This window comes from Xenopus laevis, chromosome 2S (assembly GCF_017654675.1).
Source record: "Xenopus laevis strain J_2021 chromosome 2S, Xenopus_laevis_v10.1, whole genome shotgun sequence".
Taxonomy (NCBI): domain Eukaryota; kingdom Metazoa; phylum Chordata; class Amphibia; order Anura; family Pipidae; genus Xenopus; species Xenopus laevis.
Window position 1 is genome coordinate 118957230 of NC_054374.1, and position 11148 is coordinate 118968377.

At 36.2% G+C, this 11148-nt stretch overlaps 1 long non-coding RNA gene across 1 annotated transcript; it reads right to left on the reverse strand.

Annotated features, from left to right (window-relative positions):
* Nucleotides 1-1915: 1915 nt before the first annotated feature.
* LOC121400361 lies at nucleotides 1916-6080 on the reverse strand. Its single transcript, XR_005965692.1, has 3 exons — nucleotides 6022-6080; nucleotides 4969-5066; nucleotides 1916-2302 (listed from the first exon to the last, which is right to left on the reverse strand). It is a non-coding gene; the product is annotated as an uncharacterized LOC121400361 (long non-coding RNA).
* Between the last annotated feature and the right edge of the window lie 5068 nt (nucleotides 6081-11148).

Sequence of the window (11148 nt, forward strand, 5' to 3'; positions counted from 1 at the left end):
CCCGTTTCACTAATATTTGTCAGAGGCATTGAGGTCTGTGGGGCGACAATTTTTTGACACGCAACAATTTTTTTCACCCATTGAAGTCTATAGGTGTCTTTTTCGTGGCAAAACTTGGCAAAAGATTTTAATTATCACTATCGAAAATGCATTGTGCCAATACTTTTATTTGAAAAAAAAAAATTATTATATTTTTGGACACACAGGCTGTTTTCAGCCTGAGTAATTTTGCAGGATGAGAGAAGCAGATATGCTCAGTGCCCCTGCTCTATTGATTTGAATCCGATAGGTCAGCCCAAATACACAGGTGGAAAACAGCCACTGAAAACAGCCTGTGTGTCAATAGCGATTGACGATCGCTATTGACAGTCGATTACTGACTTCCTCAGAGGCTCAGACTGTATTGCAAAAGTTCCTCACTTTTTAAGTCCCAGTTGACTAGGTGACGTGTCTTTCTTCAATCCTGCACTTCCTCTTCGTGCTTACTAGTGCGTCACATTGCCATGGTAACCTTGCTCTAATTTACCCCTAAAATTGCTCCACATCCCGATATTCTTCTATTAACTAGGAACAATTGAAATACACTCATTTAACATACAGTACAGCAAAGACCTATTTTGTACATAAACTAATAGAGTTGATGGAAAGTATATACCAGGGTTGTATTTATATATACAGTGGCTTAAAAGTTTAAATTAAATTAAAGATTCAATTTACATATTCAGCTCTCAGATCATCTATTCAATTCATATACAGTAGAATAAAAACTCATATTAGGTGTATTCAATTTTTCTTGACTAATTCATTGTTTATTTTAATTTCTTTTGGTTATTATTTCATCAATTTTGACTTTCCATATTAATTTTCCATATTCATTTTTCTGGGAGTGTTTCTAGGAAATTCTTCAAATGTATTAAATTTATTCTCAGATTCAGTTTTCCTCAGATTTTTTATACATCCATCATCCATATTAATTATATATTCATACATTGGGAAACATTTTAAATAACATATACAGGATGTTTTAAACTATAGCATAGACCTTAGATTAAAATCTATATTTAACCCATTAGGTTCCAGAGTTCCCATCTTATAAATCCACCTTAGAGTGTCTTCTACAATATTTCTCCTTCTCCATTTTTTATTTACTGTCTCAATACCCAAATATTTTATACCTTTACGATTACCACCATGTACCACCATAAAATATTTAGAGACACTGTGGGATTATATAGCCTTCTCTATGTTCCTAAGGTGTTCCCTGAAACTAACTCATAGTTTTCTGTACTTTTTGGCTACATACTGTAGGCTGCATGGACATACTGTATGCAGTAGACTACGTTTTCTTGTGTACATTTAATGCTTTGTTGTTGTATTTTGTGTTCCTCTCTCGTTACTGTAGTTTAGAAAGATTTATTTTTCTGTCCATATCTGCATGCTTTACAACAAGCAAACAGATAAAAAGCTGCCCATTTATCTGTTGGGTGTCTCTTTCTTATTTTCTCAGTTTCAATATGATTTTGTGTCAGTATTTGTTGTAAGATTGTTAGCCCGTTTAAACACTATTGTTGGGTGTGATGGAATTATTTTTTGTAGATCATCATCACAAAAAAGTAATCCCAATGCTTGTTTATTATTTTCTTCACTTCATTGGCTAAGGGGTTATATGTAGTAGAGAACACTATGGTATTGTTTGTTTCCGTTGTTTTCTCTTTATGTTTTAATAAATCTTGTCTTTCTATGTTCTGTACTTCTTCATGAGATTGTTTAATTAGCTCTTCTCTATACCCTCTTGCTCTGAAACAATCACTTATACAATTTAGTTGTTGAAAATGCAGCCTCTTCTGTGCAATTCTTTTTTACCCTGCACATTTGGCCCAATGGGATGTTTCTTATCCACTGCGGGTGGTGGTTACTTGTTGAAATTACACAATAGTTTGAGAAAGTTTTGACATTAATATGCATATCTTTTATTTATATTTCTAGATCTAAAAATGTGATAGACTTGGTTAAGACCTTCTACAAACTGCAAGAGTTTTTGCTCTGGTCCACCCAGTTTTATATGGGGAAGTACATGGTACTCTTCCCAATAACCCATATGTAGATTGGCATAACTGGGTAAGAACTGAGTCCCCATGGCGATTCCACATGAAGATAGAATTTGTCTTCATACCAGAAGAAGTTGTATTCCAAAATAAATTCTATCCCTCTTAAGACAAACTCCTTTTGTTGATTGGGTATGGTATCACCTTTCAATGAATGGCAAGTACTAGAGGGGAGACCCACAAGGATTAATGATTTTCTGAAAAATAATAAAATAATATCATTAAAAGAAATTCAAAAGAAATGGGGAAACCATGTTAGAGATACATGGAACTACTGTCAATTGCAACACTATATTTATAAATTAAAAGAGGAAGAATGGGATAGAGAACTGACCAAATGGGAAAAATTATTGGAAAGTAAAGAGTTCCTTAAAGGACCAGTAACATCAAAACATTTTTTACAAAAAAACCCACCAAGACAAATTAAATTTTAAAATAGCAAAGCATTTATTAAGAAATAACTTACCAAAACTCCACTTCCTGTCCTCTACCGAAAAGGCGACACAGCGACCATCCATACTGCAGCGCTCGATTTCTTTCCCTGGCTATTCACTGACAGTGTGTCCTGCAGCCGGTCCCTGATCTTCACGCGAATATCCCCAGGTCCCTGTGTTTGTCTGTATATGTATCAGCGCGATGTACGACCCCACTGTGCTCCTGCCGCCCCCGCCGCCTTGTATGTGTCTTTGGTGGAGGATCAGCGCGGGAAGCGGGGCATCAGAAGGTCCCCATCCTCTTCTTCCTCTGCCCGCCGTTTGTCCTGCATGATCTCCTCTGCTGTGCGAGAGCCCTATGCGATGCGCTTGGGAGCCGAACCGGTGCCGATACCAATTCCTGCGAGAGCGCAGGGTTTGCACAAACAGCTGTCCAGCTGGATTGCTGCAGTCGCTGCTAAGTTATGGATCAGCAGAAGTGGACGAGCGTTTGCTCCCTGTGCCACTTCTCTGGCTGCTCATTCATTCAGCTCTCCAGTAGCTTTGGGAGAAGAGGCTGGCAGAGAAAAAGCCCTGGGGAGCTGCTGTGTTGGGGATCACTAGAAACCAAGCGCATCGCATGGATCTACTAACCCTGCGCAGGAATTGGTATCGGCACCGGTTCGGCTCCCAAGCGCATCGCATAGGGCTCTCACACAGCAGAGGAGATCATGCAGGACGAACGGCGGGCAGAGGAAGAAGAGGATGGGGACCTGCTGATGCCCCGCTTCCCGCGCTGATCATCCACCAAAGACACATACAAGGCGGCGGGGTCGGCAGGAGCACGGCGGGGTCGTACATCGCGCTGATACACATACAGACAAACACAGGGACCTGGGGATATTCGCGTGAAGATCAGGGACCGGCTGCAGGACACACTGTCAGTGAATAGCCAGGGAGAAGAAATCGAGAGCTGCAGTATGGATGGTCGCCGTGTCGCCTTTTCTGTAGAGGACAGGAAGTGGAGTTTTGGTAAGTTATTTCTTAAAGGGATACTGTCATGGGAAAAAAAATTTTTTCAAAATGAATCAGTTAATAGTGCTGCTCCAGTAGAATTCTGCACTGAAATCCATTTCTCAAAAGAGCAAACAGATTTTTTTATATTCAATTTTGAAATCTGACATGGGGCTAGACATTTTGTCAATTTCCCAGCTGCCCCAAGTCATGAGACTTGTGCTCTGATAAACTTCAATCACTCTTTACTGCTGTACTGCAAGTTGGAGTGATATCACCCCCTCCCTTTTCCCCCCCAGCAGCCAAACAAAAGAACAATGGGAAGGTAACCAGATAGCAGCTCCCTAACACAAGATAACAGCTGCCTGGTAGATCTAAGAACAGCACTCAATAGTAAAAACCCATGTCCCACTGAGACACATTCAGTTACATTGAGAAGGAAAAACAGCAGCCTGCCAGAAAGCATTTCTCTCCTGAAGTGCAGGCACAAGTCACATGACCAGGGGCAGCTGGGAAATTGACAAAATGTCTAGCCCCATGTCAGATTTCAAAATTGAATATAAAAATATCTGTTTGCTCTTTTGAGAAATGGATTTCAGTGCAGAATTCTGCTGGAGCAGCACTATTAACTGATTCATTTTGAAAAAAAAAATTTTTCCTATGACAGTATCCCTTTAATAAATGCTTTGCTATTTTAAAATTTAATTTGTCTTGGTGGGTTTTTTTGTTGTATTCTAACGAATTTTTGTAAAAAATTTTTTGATGTTACTGGTCCTTTAATAAAGCAATCTCCAATATATATAAACTCTTATTTAGTGATGGGCGAATTTATTCGCCAGGCGCGAATTCGCGGCGAATTTGCGCAATTCGCGTCCAGCGAATAAATTCGCGAAACGCCCGCGAAAATTTGCCGAAAAAATTTGCCGGCGTCAAAAAATTTTTTACGAAAAACGGGCGCCGTTTCGCGAATTTTTCACCGTTTTGCGAATTTCGCGCGAAATTCGCAAATTCGTCCATCACTACTCTTATTATCAAATATCTCTCTGGTGAAAGACACAGCACGCAGGGAGTGGGAAAAGGAACTAAACATGAAGATCTCCCCCATAATGTGGAACAAGATCCAGTTACTAGCTCACAAATCATCTAGAGCGGGAAGAGTGAGGGAAATTAATTTTAAAATAGTTACTAGATGGCATCTTACACCAGCTAAGTTGAACAGGATGTATCCTGAACTTACAGAGTTATGCTGGAGATGTGGTATGGAAAAGGGGACACATGCTCATATTTGGTGTAAGTGCAAGGATTTGCATGTTTATTGGGGTAATATTTTGAAAGCAATAAAAGAAGTAACGAATATTAATATGTTGGCGGAAGATGTTCCTTTGATCCTGTTAAGCTTAGATACGGATAAAAATGGTTTTAAGGGACCCACTTACCTTACATCTGCTTGATGCTGCCAGGTCAGTAATCCCAAGACACTGGAAGGAGTCGGCTCCTCCTAGTTATATGGAGTGGCAACAGGTTGTAGAGGATACTAGGAAGATGGCAGAAATAACACATATTATTCACAATAAGAGCATTAAATACTGGGAAATTTGGGAACCATAGGTTAGGTTTCTAAACAAAAAAGTATAAAAGGGGAGGAGAGGCTGAAAGAGGATCAAATGGAGGATCTTTCTGTGTATAAACATGATTTATATGAGGATTTGGCAAGTGAATATATTAACATATATTATATATTAATATAATAAAAGTGTAACTGTTTTATGTAGCTTGAATGTAAAAGAGATGGTTTGCGGGTTAAGGATGTGAACAATGGAAGTGTACTGCAACGAAATAGCGCTGTTTTATGTATTCTTAATATACTTTGCTATATCCTTATCTACTTTTTATCATTTTTCTATTTAAATCTCTGTCACTAGACTTATCTTGTAAAAATTTGTTAAATAAAAAAAATAAAAAAACAATAAAAAATGTGCTATTACTTTTAACCCTTAATTATGTCTAATAGAGGTATAGAGCGATTTTACATCTAGAGTTGCTAAGATCATATTTGATTCCCATGGGAAATTTTGTAAAATATTTAATAATTGTGTTGAGTCTTTTAAATAAGTGGGGAGTGTTACCACATATTTCTGTAGCATTATATATAAATAAAATACAAAAAGGAAAAATTGTGAGAGCACTCCATGGCTTAATAAAAATGTACTAAAATACATTGGAAGTGCTACTGATCTGGCCAAATTAACTACAGACATAGAAAAAAAGAAGAAAAATTGATCAATGCACATTCCCTGGTCCCCTGTCATATCAGTAATCTATGCAGATGCATGTATTTACAAAGACAGGGGTTTTTTTAGTTACAAAATTATGATCATAAGATTGATAAGCCACCATACCACGTCAAGGTAAAACCCATATGGCGGTCCCTAACTATTTACCTCTGGTCATAATTTCAAATGCAAAGCCTCCCGGCATAAGAGCATTACCTGAAAAATAAGGTCTCCCGACCTGGGCATTGGTTTTCATCATAGGGCTTAGTCCTCCCCTGCCATTAGCTTTCAAAGGGGAGAGATAACCTAGACCCCAGCATTGGTTCCATGAGATTAATCCTCCCCCGCTTGCGGCTTTTAAGAGAGAGAAACTGCCCAGACCAACACCCATTTCCAAAGGCATTGTTCCACCATTTAAAGAGACAGGTGTGGGGGTGCTACAACCACATGGAAGCCTGGCCTGCAGCATAGCTGCTGAACTTCCGAACAGAATAGATCTGCTACAATACAAAATACAAAAAGGAAAAATTGTGAGAGCACTCCATGGCTTAATAAAAATGTACTAAATTATATATAAATAATGTGACAAATTGCTAGTTAGTGATCCTATCCCTGACATAATTGGTTGTCTTGAGGGATTCTATAGATTCTTATGTTTTATACGGTAGAATACTGGCAACACGGGGTGATGAATTTTCAAGTATCTCCAATCTTTATCTTCCAAAATTCTTTCTTCTCTGGCGTTATCTAGTACATGTCCTAATATTTTATTAAAAAGTTCCATAGGATTTGTTTGAAGAACCTTATATGTGTCTACATCATCCAAAAGAGTTTGGCACATTTGAAGGTATTTTTCCTTGTCCATCAAAACCAAGTTGTCTCCCTTATCAGCCGGCTTAATAACCAATGATTCATCTTTTTTATATTATCAATGGCTAATTTTTCATTTCTTGTGATGTTTACTTTCCCTTTAACTTTCTTACTCTCATATAATTTTTTTAATTGTGCCAGATCTTTATTGAAGAACTCTTCATATGTTTTCATGTAATTACTTTTTTCTTGTGTTGGGGTGTACTCAGATTTATTCTTTAGAGTGGTATGTACATATTTTGGACCTGAACTCACAATTTCTCCTTTATAACTCCTTTCAATGTGGTTATTCTTAGAAAAAGCTTTTTTTAACATCAACTTTTTTATAAATGTTTCAGTGTCTATAAACATACTAAACTTATCTATTTTTTTAGTAGGTGCAAAAGTGAGTCCTTTCTCTAACACTTTTACCTTTGCCAGTGATTAGTGATGGGTGAATTTCTCCCGTTTTGCTGAAAAATTAGAAATTAGCTGAATGGCAAAAAATTCACAGAAAAATCGTGAAACTGACGTAGGTGGATTTATAAAATAGGAACCCCGTGAACCTAATGGGTTAAATATAGATTTTAATCGAAGGTCTTTTCTATAGTTTAAAACATCCAGGTTACAGATGAAGTACTTCAATTCCTGTATACTTTATTTAAAATGATGGATGTATAAAAAATCTGGGAAAAAATTAATCTGAAAATAAATTAAAAAAATTTCCTAAAAACACTCCCAGAAAAATAAATATGGAAAATTAATATAGGAAATCAAAATGAATTAAATAATAACCAAAATAAATTAAAATAAACAAATAATTAGTCAAGAAAAATGTAATTCACTGAATTTGGGAATCCTACGATTGAATAAAAATCGTTCGATCGAACGATTAAATAGTTTGAATCAAACGATTCTAACGATTTTATCGTACGATTGAAGGATTTTTTTTTGATGTGTTAAGACTCAGAAAAAGTTTGTAGAAGGTCCCCATAGGCTAACATAGCAATTCGACAGGTTTAATTTGGCAAAGTATTGAAGTCAACGTTTTTTTAAAGAGACAGTACTTCGATTATCCAATGGTCTCATATTCAAACGATTTTTACTTCGAATCAAAGTCTAAGTAAATTCGAAGTCGTAGTATCCTATTTGATGGTCGAAGTATTCAAAAAATTACTTTTTGATCTTTGAAAATTCACTCAAACCTTTGAAAAACACAGGCGAAAAGCAAGAAAAGGGTTGACACGATATACTGAATCTTAACTACAAAATTGTGAGTGCATGATTTTAAAGAAATATTTTCAAAATAAAAAAGGTTTTACACCATTACTGTGTTCCACATATGTTTACGGCATGGGTCTCATTGTGAAGCCACTCCGATTTCTTTTGATATATGCCGAATATATTTTGAAACTTTTGTGACTACCCACCCATCTGCACGTAGTGTTTAAATTCAAATGTAGAATAGGAAAACAACAATGTATAGTGTGTAAATAGGTGGAGGTGTTGAACTACAACACTTAGGGGTCGATTCATCAATAGTCGAATATCGAGGGTTAATTAACCCTCGATATTCGACTGGGAACTAAAATCGTTCGACTTCGAATATCGAAGTCGAACGATTTTGCGCAAATCCTGCGATGGATCGATCGAAGGATTTTTCGTTCGATCGAACGATTAAATCCTTCTAATCGAACAATTCGAAGGATTTGAATCCAACGATCGAAGGAAAATCCTTCGATCAAAAAATCACAGGCAAGCCTATGGGGACCTTCCCCATAGGCTAACATTGACTTCGGTAGGTTTTATCTACCGAAGTAGGTGGTCGAAGTATTTTTTAAAGAGACAGTACTTCGATTATCGAATGGTCGAATAGTCGAACGATTTTTACTTCGAATCGTTCGAATCGTTCAAATTCGAACGAATTTAACCAATTCGATGGTCGAAGTACCCTACCCAAAAAATACTTCGAAATTCGAAGTTTTTTACATTCGAATTCTTCACTCGAATTTTGTAAATCTGCCCCTTAAAGAAATCACTACACCAGAAGATCTCTCTATACTATATTCTTATTTTCCCTAGCTGTTTAGCGCTGACCCCCACAGTTTGATGGTTTTTGATTCTATCACAAGCTGCTTGAATATAAATAATTTTCACCTTCAATATATAATACTATTTAATTGTACTTTAATTAAAATAAATTTTAAGCATGGCTGTATAAGTAATTTATTACTGAGAATGAAATCTCCTTTCAGCAGAACTATAGAATTTAGGACACGGTTAAAGGATAATTTAAGAGTGGAAGGGTGAGTGCTGGAGCTCTTTGAGGTGCAAAGCTGTGTGTCTGAGTACAGTTTTTGCTTCTGCACTCCACAAATTTTAAATTAGGCATGTAAGACCTGTATTTAATGCCTGGACTGGTGTTATTTACACAGCTACCATGTGAAACACTTGCCTTTCATGTCCTAAATGATGAGCATGGTGGGGTGTTTCGTATCAGACCCAAGTGACACCCTCAAAACATACTGCTGAAGTTCAAGAAGAGCAGTGCTAGTTAAGGAGAAATAGCAGAAGGCAATTAGAAACACAGAGGGGGTTATTTATCAAAGACCAAATTTATCTCAATATTTTCGTCTACAAACTCTGATCAAATCCACTCTGGGTTTTTCCACCTATTAATTACATTTCCCGAAAATTTGCTTTGCGGCAAAAAAATCTAATTTTCACGATTTTTCCGGATTTTTTCATCCAATTTTCACGAATTTCATGATTTTTCCGAATTTATCACATTATTTTCTGCTACAAACTCTGATCAAATCCATTCGGGTTTTTTCCACTTATTTATTACATTTCCGAAAATTTGCTTTGAAGTAAAAAAAATCTAATTTTCACGATTTTTTGGATTTTATCATCCAATTTTTATGAATTTCATGTTTTTTTCCCAAATTTATCTCATTATTTTCTGCTACAAACTCCGATCAAATCCATTCGGGTTTTTTCCACTTATTTATTACATTTCCGAAAATTTGCTTTGAAGTAAAATCCCGAAATTCATGCAAATTGGATGAAAAAATCCAGATTTTTTTTTATCCAATTTGCACGAATTTCGGGATTTTTCTGGAAATTTCACCCGAAAACTCTGAAAACTTCGGGGTATTGCACAAACCCAGCGCACATCAAAAGATCATTGGGACTTCTCCCAATGACTTATATGCAACCTCGACAGGTCTGAGATGCCGGATATTCAGATTCAGACTTTTCCATCCTCGGGGTTTAATAAATTCCAAAAAATTCGTTATTTTTTAAAAGTCTGATTTTATATAAAAAAAAAGGAATTTTTTTTATGACTTTTGCATTCAGAGTTTAGTAAATAACCCCCTAAATATATAAGATGGATCTTGTAAAGACTGAAGGTAACAAATAGCATATAGATATAATGGCTATATGGTTTACCCTTTTACCACACTTGAAAATAGATTCTTGTGCTAAAAGTACAGTATTTTATACATTTATACAGATTTTATTTTCCCCCATTAGTTACTGCATAATTCTGAATATAGAGTACAACAATTTTTCCTCGTTCCTAGTTTATTCAATGCAGATTTTATATATGCCCAAAACACACATACTTTACAGAAATGATTTTAAAAGGCACAGTAATGGTATGCATGTCTAACTCTCACTGGCAAAAAACTTGTTTACTTTAGCCAATCCCTTCAAATCACTACAGAAAAAGATAAAGTGGGGCTATAGTATATCTGAAAATCTACATTCAGACTGCATTATGTGAGTTGATTGAAACAGACTGTTTGTCCAAGAGAGCTACTGAAAGTTTAATTTCCATACTCAATTTGTAGTGAAGGAGAAATATATAACAGGCCACACAGAAACCTAGAAGGCCATGATAAGAATTCAGAGTCATGAAGTCAAATAAAATGAGAATATTAGCTACACTGCAAGAAATAAAGAGCTGTCTTTCTAAACAGGATTAAAAAATACAAACTATGTATATATATATTGAGGAACATTTTTTATTCAAACTATATATACAACAATTGTTTATATACAGTATATACTGTATATATATAGAGAGAGAGAGAGAGAGAGAGAGAGAGAGAGAGAGAGAGAGAGAGAGAGAGAGAATGATTCACTTCATGTCTTTTGTGACATTGAACAGGATATGATTTAAAATATTGTCTCTCTTAATACGAAAAATAATCACATGTGTAAAGGAGAAAAAAGCTGACCCATAAAGCTGCACCTTCCCATATCACAAATCAGATAGCTCAGTTGTATTGGTTAAAACATAACTTTTAATACATAGGTAAAAATAGTTCAGAAAGAATAGTTTAAAATGAGGGAAAGGAACAGGGGGGTGAAAGGACTAGAGAAGTTTGGTGGCCTATATCAACTGTCCTGAGAGCAGGTCTCTGACCTGTCTAACCGGTATGTGCCACTGCTTACAAGTCACAATCCTAAAATTTAAATTACAGC